Source organism: Phacochoerus africanus, chromosome 15 (genome assembly GCF_016906955.1).
Source record: "Phacochoerus africanus isolate WHEZ1 chromosome 15, ROS_Pafr_v1, whole genome shotgun sequence".
NCBI lineage: Eukaryota > Metazoa > Chordata > Mammalia > Artiodactyla > Suidae > Phacochoerus > Phacochoerus africanus.
In genome coordinates this window covers 60,100,002-60,118,923 of record NC_062558.1, presented here as the reverse complement: position 1 = coordinate 60,118,923, position 18,922 = coordinate 60,100,002, and positions in this window count along the sequence as shown.

Genomic DNA, 18,922 nt, shown 5'->3' with positions numbered 1-18,922 from the left:
TCTGATCTTTTGTTCACACCTTGGCATCAATTCCTTTCATTTCGGGTGTCAGGTTGCTTTCTGTCTGGCAGTAGTAGCAGAAATTACTGAAGTGAGGTGGTAGGTGGTTCGGATATGTGATGGTGCCATGAGAAAAAAAGAATTGTGCAACATCAGGCTCTGAAATCATTTGAAAGCACATACTTGAGAGGATTACAGATGACAAGAAGGAAAGAGAGGTGGGGTCACGAGGATAGCAGCTCACAGTCCCTGGTGCTAGAACAAGAGGGACAGTTGGCAGGATGCCAGCCGTACAATTTTATTTTATTTTTATTTTTATTTTTTGTCTTTTTGCTATTTCTTTGGGCTGCTCCCACGGCATATGGAGGTTCCCAGGCTAGGGGTTGAATCGGAGCTGTAGCCACCGGCCTACGCCAGAGCCACAGCAACGCGGGATCCGAGCCGCGTCTGCAACCTACACCACAGCTCACGGCAACGCCGGATCGTTAACCCACTGAGCAAGGGCAGGGACCGAACCCGCAACCTCATGGTTCCTAGTCGGATTCGTTAACCACTGCGCCACGACGGGAACTCCCCAGCCCTACAATTTTAAAGGCAGGTTCTGGGTCCTGGTATATACTCAATGAGATGAACACACTGAAATAGTCCTCTTTGTGTCAACAAAGTACATTCACTGTGAATAGAAATTTCTACAGAATTTCCATGGTACCGAGTAAGACCATTTGTAGGAGTTCCCATTGTGGCTCAATGGATCGAGGACCTGACCTTGTCTCTGTGAGGTTGCAGGTTTGATCCCTGGCCTTGCTCAGTGGGTTAAGGATCAGGGTGTTGCCATAAGCTGTAGCCATAAACTGTGGCGTAGGTTACAGATGCAGCTCAGATCCCATGTTGCCATGGCTGTGGCATAGACTTCACCTGGGGCTCCCATTTGACCTCTGGCCAGGGAACTTGAATATTCTGGCCATAAAAGAAGAAAAAAAAAAGATTCGTATAAACCTGAACCATAATCCAAAAGCAAATATAGGGTACTTTTAAAGGTTCATGCTTATGTCAGAAATGAAATAATAATAATAATAATAGTAATAAAAACCTTCTGAAAATATGTTTTTGCTTTAATTCACGTCTGAAACACTAGCATTCTGATCTCAAACCAGAATGAAACCCAGCCATCTGCTATACAGCTATCTCAGTCTCTCTAACCCTAACCTTAACATATTTAACTATGTTAACAGTCAAAATATTCCCCCAGCTACTAGGACCCTGGTTCTGCTCAGGCACTGCTCCCTAGGGTCATTAGAACAGCTGTTTTTCCTGCCATACAAACAGCTGGCACATTCCTCTGGAATATTGCTACTTCCAGTTAATCTTGTGAAGTCGTATAGCTGGCCTTTTTTGAAGACAGGAATTTGAATTACTTTGCCCCCCTTTATCATCTCCTCCAGGCACCTACAGTTTGTCAGGAATTTTCTTGAAACGTAGTGTCCATATGCGAGTGGAAAATCCCAGATGTGTCTGACAGGTTTTTTTTTTGTTTTTTTTTTGTCTTTTGTCTTTGTTGTTGTTGTTGCTATTTCTTGGGCCGCTCCCACGGCATATGGAGGTTCCCAGGCTAGGGGTCGAATCGGAGCTGTAGTCACCGGCCTACACCAGAGCCACAGCAACGCGCGATCCGAGCCGCGTCTGCAACCTACACCACAGCTCACGGCAACGCCGGATCGTTAACCCACTGAGCAAGGGCAGGGACCGAACCCGCAACCTCATGGTTCCTAGTCGGATTCGTTAACCACTGTGCCACGACGGGAACTCCATGTCTGACAGGTTTTAAATGGCATTGGCCTGTCTCCCCCATTTTATTGTTAGCCCACTTTTTTTTTTTCCTCTTGTCTTTTTGTCTTTTTAGGGCCACACCTGCGGCATGTAGAGGTTCCCAGGCTAGGGGTCCAATCAGAGCTGTTGCTGCCGGCCTACACCAGAGCCACAGCAACGAAGGATACGAGCCATGTCTGCGACCTATAGCACAGCTCACGGCAACACCAGATCCTTAACCCACTGATCAAGGCCAGGGAGAGAACCTGTAACCTCATGGTTCCTAGTCAGATTTGTTTCCTCTGCACCACGACGGAACTCCTACTGTTGCTGTTTTTTCTTTCTCTCTCTCTCTTTTTTTTTTTTTTTTTTTTTAAGCGCCGTATGGGCAGCATATGGAAGTTCCCAGGCTAGGGGTTGAATCGGAGCTGCAGCTGCTGGCCACTGTCCCAGCCACAGAAATGCCAGATTCGAGCCATATCTGTGACCTACACCACAGCTCACGGTGATGCCAGATCCTTAACCCAAAGAGCAGGGCCAGGGATTGGACCCGCATCCTCATGGATCCTAGTCAGGTTTGTAACCTGCTGAGCCACAACGGGAACTCTGAGCCCACTGCTTTTGAAGCTTACAATCAAATTAAACTTCGGAGTTGACACATCCTACTTCTAAATAATACTGAACTTTTGTCCAATTTTAGTTTTAACCCCTCTTCAAGTAAGTTGCACAAAAGAATAACAGTCTGTCCCCATAAGTGTCAAGATTTAAAAAGAATAAGCAAATATATGTTTATTTAGGCAGAGGACATGTCTGGAAGTACATATAAACAAGTGGCTCCTTTTAGGGGGAGGGAATGGGACATTCTCTGAGGGAGCTTTTCAAATTTTTACTTTATGCCCTTTTGTATTATTTGCATTTTACTTTAGGTATGTCATAGAAAGTACAATTATAATTTTATTCCTATTATTAGTCACATGTACATTTTAATTTATAGAATTAAATTTTAATTTATAAAATAATTAAGCTTCTCCATCTGTAGGAGCTACAATTAGGCTGAAAGCTTATTTTTCTGTAGTTGGATTTTTTTAAACTAAACACAGTACTTTCACTTACCTATATAAATTCAGCTTATTTTATTTTATTTATTTATTTATTTATTTATTTATTTTTGCCATTTCTTGGGCCTCTCCCGCGGCATATGGAGGTTCCCAGGCTAGGGGTCTAATCGGAGCTGTAGCCACCGGCCTACACCAGAGCCACAGCAACGAGGGATCCGAGCCGCGTCTGCAACCTACACCACAGCTCACGGCAACGCCGGATCGTTAACCCACTGAGCAAGGGCAGGGACCGAACCCGCAACCTCATGGTTCCTAGTCGGATTCGCTAACCACTGCGCCACAACGGGAACTCCCAGCTTATTTTATGCAACCAATCGAATCCTATTCAACTGATTGAATCCTATTGAATCCTAGCTATTCAAAAGTTTTTTGAATATTGATTCCTGAATTATCTCATCTGCCAGATTAAGAAATATACCACTTATGGTGATAGTGATAGTAGTGAAACCTACTATTTTTAAGGGCTTAGTATGTTCTGTGTCCTGGGATAAACATTTTACAGACAGTGTCTCATTTCCCCTTCATAACACTCCTTTGAGGTTGATGTAATTATCCCCATTTATGGATGATGAAACCAAAGTTAAGGGAAGAAAATTAACTTGCTCACATTCACACATGTACTTAGTGGTAGAGCTGATATTTGAAATTAAGGTCTCTCTGACTCAGAGCGAATGTTCTTTTTTTTTTTTCTTCTTCATTGTGGTAATAAACACATAACACGAAATCTATCCTCTTAAAAAAAAAAAAAGCGTACAGTACAGTATCTGTATTTACAGGGCAGAACTGGTGTCCTTAACCACTGCCCTAGCCAAGCCATCAAAGAAAATGATAAGCAGGACGGGGTCAAGGACTGAAACTTGTGTCAGAGACCTTTCTCCAGTGTGACGACAATCTGTTGACTTACATTCTCTGTGTACCTGATGTGGCCACCTAACCGTCTGGGATACTAAGAGTGCCTAAAACTGAGCTGTCCAGCATTGCAGCCACTTGCCCCAAAGCACCTGAAATGGGACTATAGCCCACACTGAGATATGCTGTGCCCTGGGGGCCAGAGGCTTAGCATAAGGAACATAAGGTCTCTCATTAACTGTTGCTGGCATAGATTGCATATTGAAATAACATTTTGGATATATTTGGTTAAATCGAATATGTTATTACAAATGATTTCACTTGGCTTTATTTTTTACACGGCTCCTGGAAAATTTATAATTACCTATGAGGTTCCCTATAAAGCAGATACAGACTCACAGACATAGAGAACAGACCTGTGGTTGCCACGGGGGAGGAAGGTGGGAATGGGAGGGATGGGGAGTTTGGGGTTAGTAGACACAAACTATTAGATTCAGAAATAGATAAGCAATGAGGTCTTACTGTACAGCACAGGGAACTCTATCTCGTCTCCTGGGATAGATCATGAGTGTGTGTGTGTGTATATATATATATATATATATATATATGAATGAGTCACTTTGCTGTACAGAGGAAATTGGCACAACATTGTAAATCAATAATACTTTAATAAATTTTTTTTTTTTTGGTCTTTTCTCTTTTTAGGACCGCACCCACGGCACATGGAGGTTCCCAGGCTAGGAGTCTATGGGAGCTGTAGCTGCCTACGCAACAGCCACAGCAAGGCCAGATCCGAGCCGTATCTGCAACCTACACCACAGCTCACGGCAATGCTGGATCCTTAACCCACTGAGCGACGAGGCCAGGGATCAAACCTGCAACCTCATGGTTCCTAGTTAGATTCATTTCCGCTGTGCCACGCTCAGTGGGTTAAGGATCCGGCATTGCCATGAGCTCTGGTGTAGGTTGCAGATGTGGCAGGGATCCTGCGTTGCTATGGCCGTGGCATAGGCCAGCAGCTGTAGCTCCGATTAGACCCCTAGCCTGGGAACCTGCCAAGGGGTGCGGCCCTAAAAAGACCAAAAAAAAAAAAAATGAGTTAAAGAGATAGGGCTCCTAGGACCGGGGACTATACAGGGTCAGCAGGCGACAGCACAGGGATGGAGAAGGGCCTGGAACCAGCTGGAACCCCTCAGAGACCAGGAGGGGTCATCAGCCATCAAGTTCAGGCTAGGGATCTTGAACTTACTCTTCAGCAGAGAGGGAGCACCGATATTTTAGTGCAGGAATAATGAAATCTGTGTTTTGATTTTTTCCAAAGGTCTCACATATTTACTACTGAACCAACCTACTAGTGAAAGTTATAGAAACAAAAAGAAAAAGCATTTTCCCATTTCCCCATGTCTAACATCCAGGTAGTGGCGAGGAGGTAAGATGCTTGTGACCTTGATACAGCGTTAAGTATGGTGCCCCCTCAGGTGTGGTCCCTTATAGACCCAGCTTGTCTCGTGCACTGTCTCCTCTTGTTGCTGGACTTGATTTTTATTACTGGTTTTCATCTGAATCCACATGGGAATTGGGACCATGGTGCTTTTGTTTCTTGGCCAGGAATCTCTTAATCCTGAACATCTCATGAAGTGACGTGGCAATGACAGTGGACCACACGCACGGTGGAGGAAGGGAGAGAGCAAAATCTGTGTTTTAGAGTAATAACAAGGCAGGGGGTCAGGATGGATATACTGCAGAAGAGGAGAAGCTGACACACCCAGAGGAGGAAAGAACAATTCAGAAGCAAATGGTTTAGCCCATGCAGGAGTTAAAGCTGGGCCCTAGACCAAGTGCCCGACTCTGAGGATAGAGAGGAGAGGAGGTAGAAAAGAGACCTTTAGGAGTTCCCATTGTGGCTCAGCAGGAATAAACCCGACTAGTAACCACGAGAACGTGGGTTCAATCCCTGGCCTCGCTCAGTGGGTTAAGGATCCGGCGTTAACATGAGCTGTGGTGTAGGTCACAGATGCGGCTTGGATCTGGCATTGCTGTGGCTGTGGCATAGGCCAGCAGCTGCAGCTCCAATTCAACCCCTAGCCTGGGAGCTTCCATATGCCAAAAGACAAAAAGGAAAAAGAAAAAAAAGAGAGAGAGAGACCTTTAAAAAAAAACCCCAGCATAGTATTTAATGACTGGTGGTACATAAAGAGCTGAGAATTATGCTCAGAGACTATCTCTGCATGGTTTCCTTTTTATCCCCAATACATGAGAGTTGAGACAATGACTATGCTGGTCACTGGGGCTCTCACACACAATCAAAGCCATTCAGTTGACAATATTCCAGTTGAACCAAGCCCTTCGAAACCCCCTTCATAATGGCCAGCATTTCCAAGAATCCCTCGGTTGGAACACTGTTTGCAAATCCTGTTCGGAGAACAGCTGAACTGAAATTAAAACTCGTGGAGTTTCCCCACTTGGCACCGCTCACTATTGAAATGAATATCCAATAATGGGGTTAAAAGACACTGGACAGAAATGGAAGAAGACCAAAAACGCTCAGCACACACTGGCCAGCAACCCACACAAAGAGCAAAGGGAGGTTGGAATGTAAATAGAACCGGGAGCATCAGACAGAATTAATTGAGACAAAGTCATCAGTGTTCCGGGCAGCCGAGTGAAAGTGAGCCCTTAATTTAATTCTACCCATCAACCCAACTGTACTGCAAAGAGTGGTGTGCTCAGCCAAGAGGTTACTACTGTTTTCATTTTTCTAGAGGGAAGTCTGACACCCAAGTTTAATTAATCAGTGAAATAGATTTATGTAGTTACTCCAGGCAAATTTATTAACACTGAATTGAAAATGGGTTTTTTTTAGGGCCGTACCCATGGCATATGGAAGTTCCTGGGCTAGGGGTCCAATTGGAGCTGAAGCTGCCAGCCTAAGCCACAGCTAGAGCAACACCAGATCCGAGCCACATCTATGACATATGATGCAACTTTTAGCACCAACGGATCCTTAACCCATTGAGTGACACCAGGAATCAAACTGGGAACCTCACAGAGATAATTTGTCAGGTCCTCACCCACTGAGCCACAATGGGAACTCCTGAAAATAAGTTTCAAAGTAATGGCTTTTCTGTCTATCTTGGATATCCTTAAATCTACCATTATTCATTTATTTTTTTCACTTTATTGGTCTGTACACTAATTTTTTTTACAATTTACTATGTAATAAATAACTACCATATGCCAGCCACTGTGCTACGTGATAGAAATTCAAACATTCTCTCCCCTCAAGAAGCATAGGAGACCAGGATATAAGCTCAGACATTAAATATCCATAACTGGTCCCATGACTGGTGGAGCAGACAATGCCCAATTCCCTGGGGACAACCCCAGGGCACGGAAGGCTCAGGCAGGGAGTGACGTGATGGAGTGGTATGGCCCATCCTCGTTATTCACAGGTTCTGGATTTGCAGATTCTGGATTTGCGAATTGCCTACTTGCTTAAACTTATTTGTAACCTACAAATCAACACTTGCAGTCCTTTTGTGACCATCTGCAGATGTGCACAGAGCAGTGAAAAATCTGTCTCCCTGTGAGCACTCCCCCAGCTGAAGGGGAGCATAGAGACCTCTGCCTTCCTGCTTCAGCTCTTACTCTAAACAAGTGTCCTTTTTGTAGTCTACTTAGCATACTTTTTTTTTTTTTTGCATTTTCAAGCTTTTTGTTGGATTTTGTTGTTTAAAATGGCCCCCTTGCTGAATGCTGAAGTGCTGTTTAGTACTCTTAAGGGCAAGAAGGCTGTGATGTGTGCCACGGAGAAAATACATGTGTTAAATAAGATTATTGGGCCATGCATTGTAGTGCTGTGGCTGTGAGCTCAATGTTAATGAATAAGCAAGATAGATTAAATAAGCTGTCTTTAAATAGAATTGCAGGAGTTCCTGTGTGGCTCAGCGGATTAAGAATCTGACGTAGTGTCCTTGAGGATATGGGTTCAACCCTTGGCCTGGTTCAGTGGGTTAAGGATCCAGCGCTGCCACAAGGTTTGGCGTAGGTCTCGGATGCAGCTCAGATCAGGTGTTGCTGTGGCTGTGGTGTAGGCTGGCTGGCAGCCGCAGTTCCAATTCGACTCCTAGCCTGGGCACTTCCATATGCCACAGGTGCAGCCCTTAAAAAAATAAAAAATAAACAGAAATGCTCATTAAACAAGGTTATTTACTGAACAGTTGATGAAAATGCTATGATAAGAGGTTCTCAGGAGCCTTATCCTGTTTTTCCCCCTAAGAGCAATGGTCCAATATTTGCTGATTTGGTGTGTGTGGCAACTTCATAGACCCTAACTGACTGCCGTGAATAGCAAGAATTGAGAGTGTTATAAAAAGATCCCTTTGGGAGAGATGTGGTTAACAGATGGGAGGACGTGTTGCTTGCTGTCTTAACTAGCCTTGTTAGACCATCATAGCAGTTCATCTGAAAAGATGAAGGCCTTAACCAAGGTAGAAGCAGTGAGGACCCAACCATTCATTTATCCTTTCCTTCAGTAAATGTCTCTTGGACACCTATTCCACAGGTGACGTGGCAGAGCACAGGCCGACCAGGCACCGCCATCGTGGGTGCAATGGAGATGGGCAGCCTGACAGGTATCAGGGACTGACCGGGTCAAGGGACGAGAGAGAAGGCAGGTGTGAGCCCAGGTGTATCTGTTTCATGCAGCAGGTGGATGGTGCTGATGCTCCCAATGAGAGGAACATAAGGGGGAGGGGCAGTCTTTGAAGGAGACAGTGAAGAAGGTGGCTGGATGCATAATGATATCTGTGGGGAGCTTCCAATCAGAAGACCAGTGGCAGGTAAACAGACCTAGCAATCAAGGAAGCATCACTGCCGCCTGCCTTTCCCAAGGTGGGCTGCTGGTAAAACTGGGCAGGGGGGAAGACCTCTCAGTGCCTCTCTTCCTTGTGAACCCTGGCTTTGGGGAATCTCATCCTATTGTTTATCTGGATCCTCAGGCCCCTCACTTCTCTCAGATGCCCACCCGCCCTACTTGGGGCCTCAGTTTTTGCCCCTTTGGGTCCAAATCCCTTCTCTTCCACATCCTCCAGCCAGCTTCCTTCATCCCTTGATTTACAGTCAGTTTCTGAGTCCCCAAGGGCACCTATCCACCCACCAGATTGCCAGCCAGGTTATAAAAACAGTCCTGGGAGTTACCGCCATGGCGTAGTGAGTTAAGAACCTGATTGCTGTGGCTCAGGTAGCTGCAGAGGTGCAGGTTTGATCCCTGGCCCAGCTCAGTGGGTTAAAGGATCTGGCATAGCCACAGCAGCAGCTCAGAGCCAGCCCCTGGCCTGGGAACTTCCAGATGCCACAGGGGCAATGATAAAAAAAAAAAAAGAAAAGAAAAAGAAAGAAAGAAAGAAAGAAAGAAAGAAAGAAAGAAAGAAAGAAGAAAGAAAGAAAGAAAGAAAGAGAAAGAAAGAAAGAAAGAAAGAAAGAGTCTCAAAATAAAATAGTCCTGAGTGGGAGAAGACCTAGACAACTGCCCACAACCCACTCTATTGTTCCTATCTGATGGCCCAAGGGGCTTTAAAATGGTTTCCATGCCTGGCTATGGCTCCCTTTGTGCCCTGCTCAGGCCCCGGGGTGGTGGTGGCGGCGGGTGTCCGTCCTTGCTTCAGGTAGGAAACTCCCTGTCTCCTTCCTCCTGTGGAACCCTCCAGCCAGGTCACATCCTGACCGTGCTGGAGAAGGACTGCCTAGAATGTGCCTCTGGGTATCAGTTTATCTCGTAAACATGTGCTCTTGGGGAGATAGGTGGCCCTGGGGAGTCGAGTGTAGTCATTGTTTTTATACACACTTCCTCTCCTGCACCTGTTTTAAGCTAATTGACAGCGGAAGTTGCTCGCTGCTGCTCAGAGTCCAGTCATCCTCAGCCTCTGGCACAGGGCAAAGCACTTGGTAGGAAATGAAATAAGATTTGTGGAACCAATCCTCTAAAGTGGACACTGTACAGCAGCTAAGAAGGAAAGGTGACATCATGGCAATCGGAGTGGAAAGAGGATGCTTTGGTGACAAGCAGGGCTTTTCCCTATCCCTCATATTGCACCCTCTGGGCCACTACCAATTTTCCTCACCAAGCATGCACCTTGATGTCTTATCCCCAGGGCCGAGTGAACACCTGGCATATAGTGGGCATTCTGTAATATTTGTTGAGTAAATTACTCCTCAATTCTGCCCTGTAGGAGTTTCCATCGTGGCTCAGTAGTAATGAACCTGATTAGTATCCATGGGTTTGATCCCTGGCCTCACTCAGTGGGTTAAGGATCTGGCATTGCCATGAGCTGTGGTGTAGGTTGCAGATGCAGCTTGGACCCCACATTGCTGTGGCTGTGGCTTCGGCCAGCAGCTGCAGCTCCGATTAGACCCCTAGCCTGTGAACTTCCATAAGCCACAAGTGCAGCCATAAAAGGACAAAAAAATAGAAACAAAAATTCTTCCCTGTAACTTTCCCAGGTTTTGTTAAATATTCAAAAAGTTTCTGCATCAGTCCCACACTCACCAAGTTTCTCATCCAGTAGGTGAGCAATCTCCTTTAGGAGAGGAAGGCTCGAACTTCAAAAATTTGTTGGAGGACTTCTGACTCTGGCCGTATGGGGTCATGGGTACTAGAGCTGCTCTCCCATTTAATCAGCTAGAAAACGGAACAAAACCTAGGAAATGATTATCTTTGGCTATTGGCTAACAGACAGCAAGAGACTGTGGTCCCTGAGAGAGTGATCACAAATAAGAGGTTTGCCATGCAGAGGCACTTCCAGAATCCCGCCCGAGAGAGGAGGGCAGGATGCTGAAGAGATAGAAATGGAAACGTGGAGATGCAGCAGGCAGACAGCAAAGGAAAGAGCTACGTAAAGTGGTCCAGAAATCTGTGTAGGGCTGCCCTGAAGCTTATCCTGACCTGGCCGTCCATGAGGAAGAAGGAAGGAAGGAAAGAAGAAAAGAAGGAAGGGAGGGCAAGAAGAAAAAGGAAAAAAGAAAGCAGTCCAAAATTACAAACTATACAAATGAACCTATCTATGAAACAGACTCATGGGCAAGGAGAACAGACTCATCTATGGTTGCCAAGGAAAGGGGGGTTGGGGGAGGGATGGGGTGGGAGGTGGGGGTAAGCAGATGTCAACTATGATGCATGGAGGGAATAAACCACAAGGTCCTACTGTACAGCACAGGGCACTCTGTTCAATGTCCTAGGAGAAATCATAATGGAAAAGAGTAGAAAAAGCGGGTATGTATAACTGGGAGACTCTGAGATCTGATAGCCAGAGGGAGGAGACCTGGTGGACATTCAGGGTCTGCAGGCAATGGAGAAACCAGAGGTCGACTTCTCAGTGGGAGGACCCTATTAGCTCTACATAACGGCATTGGTTGTATGTAAATGAACCAGTTTTCCAAGAATTGGCTTACTTCCTAGGACCATGAAAAGTCCTATTTCTATTTTTCTTAATGTTTATAAACTCAGCTATTTTCTACATGCACAGATCCCACAGAGACATCCTGACAACATCAGTTTGGGGCTTAAAGTTGGTGATTTATGCATTTTATTAGGAAAAATTAGAGCTTACCATAAAACGAAGATTAATTTTAGTAACTTATTTTTGTGGTGCTGTATGCTTTCTTTTTAAAATATATAACATTTAATATAAACTAAATGTTATTTTTTAAAGTATAAATTACAGATAACACAAAGAAGAAAATCAGATGGCCTATAATCCCTCCACTCACAGATAACCATTCTTTGTACTGTGTGCTTTTTTTTTTTTTTTTCCCAGCTGCATCCATGGCATGTGGAAGTTCCTGGGCCAGGGATCAAATCCAAGCTGCTGCTGTGGCAATACCAATTCTTAACCCACTGTTCTACAACAGGTATTCTAGTACTACGTTCATTTTATTTTTTGTTTTTTCCTTTTCAATTTTTTTTCTTTTTGTGACTGCACCTGTTGCATATAGAAGTTCCCAGGCTAGGGGTTGAATCGGAGCTACAGCTAAAGCCTAATCACAGCCACAGCAATAGTGGATCTGAACTGCATCTGCAACCTACACTGCAGTTTACAGCAAAGCTGGATCCTTAACCCTCTGAGGGAGGCCAGGAATTGAACCTGCATCCTCATGGACACTATGTTAGGTTCTTAGCCTGCTGAGTGAACCACAGTGGGAACTCCTGTACTGTGTCCTTTTCAAACAGCACTTTCTCATACATTATCTCATTGGATCATCAAACAGCTGATTAGGCAGATGGCATGCATATTATTATCCACATTTTATGGATTAAATTAAGTGGCTTGCCTGAGGACATTTGGCTTAATGGCTAGGAAGCCAGATCTGGGTTCAGATAACTCTGATGTAGAAGCTTCTAGTCTCTGAGAGCTGCAGTTTCCCAGGAACTGTACCCAAAACTTAGCGTCCAAAAGGCTTTCTCGAATAATAAGATCACCTTATCAGTCAGAGTGAATTAGTAGCAGAGTAAGTCAAATTCACACAGGAGCCAAAAAGTTTTGTCTTCGGCCTCATCCTCCACCCCCTTGGCCAACCGTATTTTAAAGGGAAATTTTCTGCTTAAACAAAAATAATAAGCATATAAAAAAATGGTCAGCAGCTTTACACTAGGTTTGAAGTTTACATTTAAAAGGAACAGGGCAAGGGGTGGGTGGCTCAGTGTATTAAGGATCCAGCATTGTCACTGCTGTGGCTTAGGTCACTGCTGTGGTGTGGGTTCCGTCCCTTGCCTGGAAACTTCCACGTGCTGTGGGTGGGTCCCCCCCCCAAAAAAAGAGGAACCTGGGATGGATCACCAACACTTGGACCACGGGGATGGCCTTCCCTCTGGTTCAGAGGCTCCATGCCTTACTGTGTTGGTCCCCGACCATGCTCCCATTCTAACTGGGGTTTCTGCTGAGGGTAAGAGCCCTTTTTGTTGCCAAAGCATTCCAAAATCATGGACTACCCAGAATGCGTATTTACTCTCCATGCACATACTGACCCTCTTATTGGGCACTATCTGGCAAGCCCTGGTGAGCACTGTGAATTCCGCCATCGGGGCAGATTTTTACAGCTGCTGAGAGACAACGTTCTAGAGGGAAAGTCAGTTTGTTAACAGGATATTTTCTCGGTTGAGTCTGATGATATTACCCATCAATCAAAAAGATTAAGCCTGCATTTTTCTAAAATATCTGATAAATCTATTCATTCACAAATAGAAGTTAGTGATGAGTTTCCCCTGAGAGTCATAGAAGAAGAATAGGGTTCAATATATTATAATGATGAATGGAAATATCTCAGGGGAAGGAAGAGGGTTTCACAGGAGGTGAGCCTATGTGCTGAGAAATGTTGCAGGAAGGACCATCACTTTTTTTTTTTTTTTTTGCTTTTTAGGGCTGCAGCTGCCGCACATGGAGATTCCCAGGCTAGGGGTCCAATGGGAGCTACAGTTTCTGGCCTAGACTGCAGCCACAGCAACGCAGGATCCGAGCTGCATCTGAGACCTACACCACAGCTCATGGCAATGCTGGATCCTTAACCCACTGAGTGAGGCCAGAGATTGAACCTGCAACCTCATGTTTCCTAGTTGGATTTGTTTCTGCTGTGCCACGATGGGAACTCTAGGACCATCACATTTAAAGGAGATTCTAAAATCAGAGCTAACTTGGAAGACTCGCATTTCTATTTTATTTTATTATTATTATTTTATTTATTTTTATGACCACACCTGAGCTGTATTCTAGAAGTTCCCAGGCTAGGGGTCAAATCAGAGCTGCAGCTACTGGCCTATACCACAGCCACAGCATTGCTGGATCCAAGCTGTGTCTGTGACCTACAACACCGCTTGTGGAAACGCCAGATCTTTAACCCACTGAGCAAGGCCAGGGATCAAACCCACATCCTCACAGATAACAATCAAGTTCTTAACCCACTGAGCCACAACAGGAATCCTCCATATTTCTCAATCTTCTACAAAGCTCCAACAATCAAAATGCTGTGGAGTTGGCATAGGGACAGATATACAGGTCAATGAAGTAGAAGTGAGGGCCCAGAAATAAACTCCTGCATCCATGGTCAATTGATTTTCTTCAAGGGTACCAACATCATCCAATGGGGACAGAACAGTCTCTTCACAAATGGTACTGAGAAATCTGGCTATCCACATGCAAAAGAATGGAGTGGGCCCTTACCCTATGGCAAATACAAAAACTAACTCCAAATGGATAAAGGAAATAATAAATGGGTCAAAGACTTAAATTTAAGAGCAACACTGTAACACTCTAAGAAGAAAACATGGAGATGATCTTCATGACCTTGGATTTGGAAATATATTCTTAAGTCTGACATCAAAAGCACAAGGAATAAAGGAAAAAAATGACTGGCCTTCCACAAAACTAAAACTTTTGTGCATCAAAGGACACTATCAAGAAAGTTAAAAGACCACCCACAGAACAAAAGAAAATATTTGCAAATCGTGTATATGAAATGGTTTAATATTCAGGATATATAAAGACCCCCTACATTTCAACAACAAAAAGACAGCAATCCAATTTTAAAATGGGCCAAGGACTTGAGTGAACATTTTCCCAAATTTTGTAGAAAATTAGCATTTGAAAAATGCTAGACACCCTTAGTCAATAAGGAAATGCAAATTTAAACCACAAAGGGCTCCCACTTCACACTTACTAGGATGACTATAGTTAAAAAAACAGACCGTGTACTAGTAAGGATGTAGAGAAATCAGAACCCTCATGCACTGCTGATCAGGATGTAAAATTGTGAAAAACAGTTTGGTGCTTCCTCAGAAAGTTAAACAGAATGATCATATGATCCAGCAATTCCACTAAATAGTACACAGATATATACATCAGAGTTCATAGTGGCATTATCCACAATTGCCAAAAATAGGAAAAATAAAGGTAACCATCAATAGATGAATGAATAAACAAAATGTATAAACAACAGAATATTATTCAGCCACAAAAAGAAAGGAGGTTCTAATATATTCTACAATGTAGATGAACCATGAAAAAGACATGTTAGGTGAAATAAGCCTCATATAAAAGGACAAATATTATATGTTTCCACATATGTAAAATATCTAAATCAGAGAGACAGAAAGTAGGTTATAGGTTACCAGGAATTGTGAGTAGAGGAATGGGGAGTTATTGCTTAATGGGTACAGAGTTTCTGTTTGGAAGGAGGAAAGGTTGATGAAAGATTAGTTAGAAATAAATAGTGGTGATGACAACACAACATAGCGACTATAATTAATGCCATGGAATTTAAACATGATTGAAATGAAAATTTTATGTTATAGGCATTTAGTTTACCACAATTAAAATCATACACATAAAGTTGTTGCCTGGTGGCTCAATGGGTTAAGGATCCAGCATTATTGTCACTGCTGTGGCTTGAATTGCTGCTGTGCCTGGGGTTCGATCCCTGGCCCAGGAACTTCTACATGCCACAGGTGTGACCAAAATAATAATAATAATAATAATAATAATAATAATACACACAGACAAATCAAGATTGCTAGTTTGGTTGCTGTGGTTATTATACTTGGGTGGGTTAGCTCTGCCACTGTATCATGTGAGATTTTTGGAAGTTACTGGTCTCTGATGACCCCCATGAAGTTGAATGTCATGTACAAAGATGTGGAAAGGCTTATGGTAATTAGGAAGGCCCAGAGTGGGAGACAGCTGAAGGGCTAATTTTAACTCATAAAAGACCCATTCATGTTTCCAGTCCAAGGGAAGAGATTGTCTTCTTAACCAAGGACTGTGAAACTGCCTATGGTTAAGTCATATGGTGACCTGGCAGTTTCACAGAAGCTGGAACCTACTGTCTGTAGCAGCCACTGAGACCCAAGAATCCTTTTTTTTTTTTTTAATTGACGTATGGTTGATCAGGGATCCTCTTAATTGCTGCGCAGTTACTGGCCTGGGACAGTTGAGAAGGTTCTGCAGTGTATCAGAAGTAAGGCATTTACCTCCTTGGGAAATGTCCCGGGAAATGAACTTTGAGAAAATCGCAGCTTCTCTCTGGAAACCTATGCCCTTTCTGAGCTAAAACAGTGAAATCAATGGAGTCAGTCCTTGAGCCCACCTCCTCCTTATTTTTTTTTAATTTTTAAAATTTATTTTTGTCTTTTTAGGGCCATGTCTGCAGCATATGGAAGTTCTCAAGTTAGGGGTATCGAATTGGAGCAGCAGCAGCTGGCCTACACCACAGCCACAGCAACACGGGATCCAGGCCTTGTCTACGACCTCCACCTCAATTCATGGCAACATCAGATCCTTAACCCACTGAGCCAGGGCAGGGATCGAACCTGCACCCTCATGGCTACTAGTCGGGTTCATTACCGCTGAGCCACATCAGGAACTCCCTTATCTTAATTTTTATTTTGTTTTGTTTTGTTTGGCTGCGCTTGTGGCATGCAGAAGTTCCCAGGCCAGGGATCAAACCTGCACCACGGTACTGACCCAAGCTGCCATTGCAGTGACAACACTGGATCCTTAACCCGCTGAGCCACCAGGGAACTCTGTCACCTCATCTTTAGAACAAAACAAAGTTGTCGTCTGTTGGATAAGAGTGGAGTCACAGGGAAATGGAAGGTCCTTGAAGCTCTGATTGAAGACTTGGGAAAAGAAGGAGAAGGACAGTAACCTCCTGGGATGTAATGGTCCAGGTGTACTGTTAATTTCCCAGGGGAATATAAACAAGTGTCGACCTTTGATCTAAAGAGATGCAGAGGAAAGCAGACTGCAAACCTACAATTGTTACCCTGCAGCCTCAGGAGGCACCACAGGGTAACAAGGAATGTCTATCCTATTTCTGGCCCTGAGTCTTGAAAACCTCTAGTTGGGCCACTTTGACAGGGACGGTAGGAATGTTCTGTGGACCAGTACAAGCCTTGAAGGATGAGGGTTTTCTCTGTTAGGTTTTTGTTTGTTTGTTTGTTTTGTTTTGTTTTGTGTTTTGTTTTGTTTTTTGTCTTTTTGCTATTTCTTGGGCCACTCCCGCGGCATATGGAGGTTCCCAGGCTAGGGGTCTAATCGGAGCTGTAGCCACCGGCCTATGCCAGAGCCACAGCAACACGGGATCCGAGCCGCGTCTGCGACCTACACCACAGCTCACGGCAACGCCAGATCCTTAACCCACTGAGCAAGGGCAGGAACCGAACCCGCAACCTCATGGTTCCTAGTCGGATTCATTAACCACTGCGCCACCACGGGAACTCCTCTGTTAGGTTTTAATGATGGTTTTATTTAGCTTCTGGTTTAACAGGATATTGTAGAGTTTGGAGAGAGATTTAGATAAGTCAATCTGAACCTTCATTGTTTTAGCCCCTAAATCCTCCCTATAACTCAACAATTTTTGCATCCTCTTGAGATCGCCAATTTGAGCTTGATTCAGATACTAGAGTAACAGTAAATCATCAACCAGATTAGCTATGATGTCACTGTGAGTAGGGGCGTTTGGGGAAAGGAGGTTCAAGAAAGGGACCCTCTGAGGAGTGTTTATTCAGCATTTTTATTTGCACAGCAAAACCTTCCCTCTCGAGTTAGTGCTATTGTATCCTGAGGAGGAAAGACTCTTCTTCTGTTCCAGGTCTGAGGGAGACTTGTTTTGGCTTTGGGAATGTTTGAGGATTATTAGAGGTACCCTCCAGCTGACTAGTTGTTGAATCTAAGGCAGAGGTAGGTTTAAAGTGTGCATACAGCACCTGAATTAATTAAAAATTTGTGGAGTTCCCATTGCAGCTCAGCAGGTTATGAACCCGACTAGTGTCCATGAGGACTCGGATTCCATCCCTGGCCTTGCTCAGTGGGTTCAGGATCTGGTGTTGCCATATGCTCCAAAAAGTAACTTCTTGCCCATTTGCAGTCAGTTTCTCCTCACACTCCCAGCCCTATGCGGCCACTAATTTACTTTCTACCTCTGTGGATATGACTATTCTGGATATTTCATATAAAAGGAATCATGCAACATATGATCTTTTGTGTCTGACTTCTTTCCCTTAGCACAACGTTCTCAAAGTTCATTTCAGAAGGTTTTGATGAGTGACCCAGAACAAAGATTGTTCGAAGGATGCGCTCTAAGAAGAAACCTGAATTTCTCAGGGCTGCTTGAGGAATGTTTTTTGGGGGGAGCGGGGCGGTGCCTGGCCCAGTCTCCTCCCTGTGAACTTTCTTCTTAAAGACGTGTAACAAAGAAGTTCCTGTTGTGGCTCAGCGGATTAAGAATCTGACGAGTATCCATGAGGATGCGGATTTAATCCCTGGCCTCGATTGGTGGGTTAAGGATCCATCATTGCTGTGGCTGTGGCGTAGGTCGCAGATGCAGCTCTGATTTGACCCCTAGCCTGGGAACTTCCATATGCCAAGGTGTGGCCCTAAAAAGAACAACAACACAAAAGACATGTAACAAATGTGGAGTTTCCACTGTGGCACAATGGGATTAGCAGCGTCTCTGCTGTGCCAGGACATGGCTCCGATCCTGAGCCTGGCACGGTAGGTTAGAAGATCCAGTGTTGCCACAGCTGCATGGTAGGTAGCAACTAGAGCTCAGATCTCATCCCTGGCCCAGAAACTCCATAGGCCTCAGGGTGGCCAAAAGAGTGGGGAAAAAAAGACATGTAACAAATATGAAAGATCGTGACAAATAGCAGCATTATCCATGATAAGGCAGATTTCCACCAAGTTTAAAGTTTTTCCAAATCTGACCGGATAACCAAAAGACTTCTAGAAAGGATTTTTCACTCCTGGGAAACAAAAAAACTCAGCATTTGTGGATCTCAATAAAAAGCAATCAGGATCAATATCCCTGACCCATAATAAGTGCTAAATAAATATTGGCTATTGCCAATTCATTTATTCAACAGATATTGAATGCCTACAGTGCACAAGCCTCAGTGCCAGGAAACCCATGAAAAGCATAAAGCAAAGTCTACTAAGAAAAGGGTTCAAATAGGGGTAGAATTGAGTGCAACTGATGCTGTGATAGGAGGAAGATACTTGAACAAGAAGGAGGGGTACGAGACCCCATCAGAGGGACCAGAGAAGGTTTCCTGGAAGATTGAGTCCTAAACTGGATCCTGAAGGTGGGAGGGAGGAAGCATG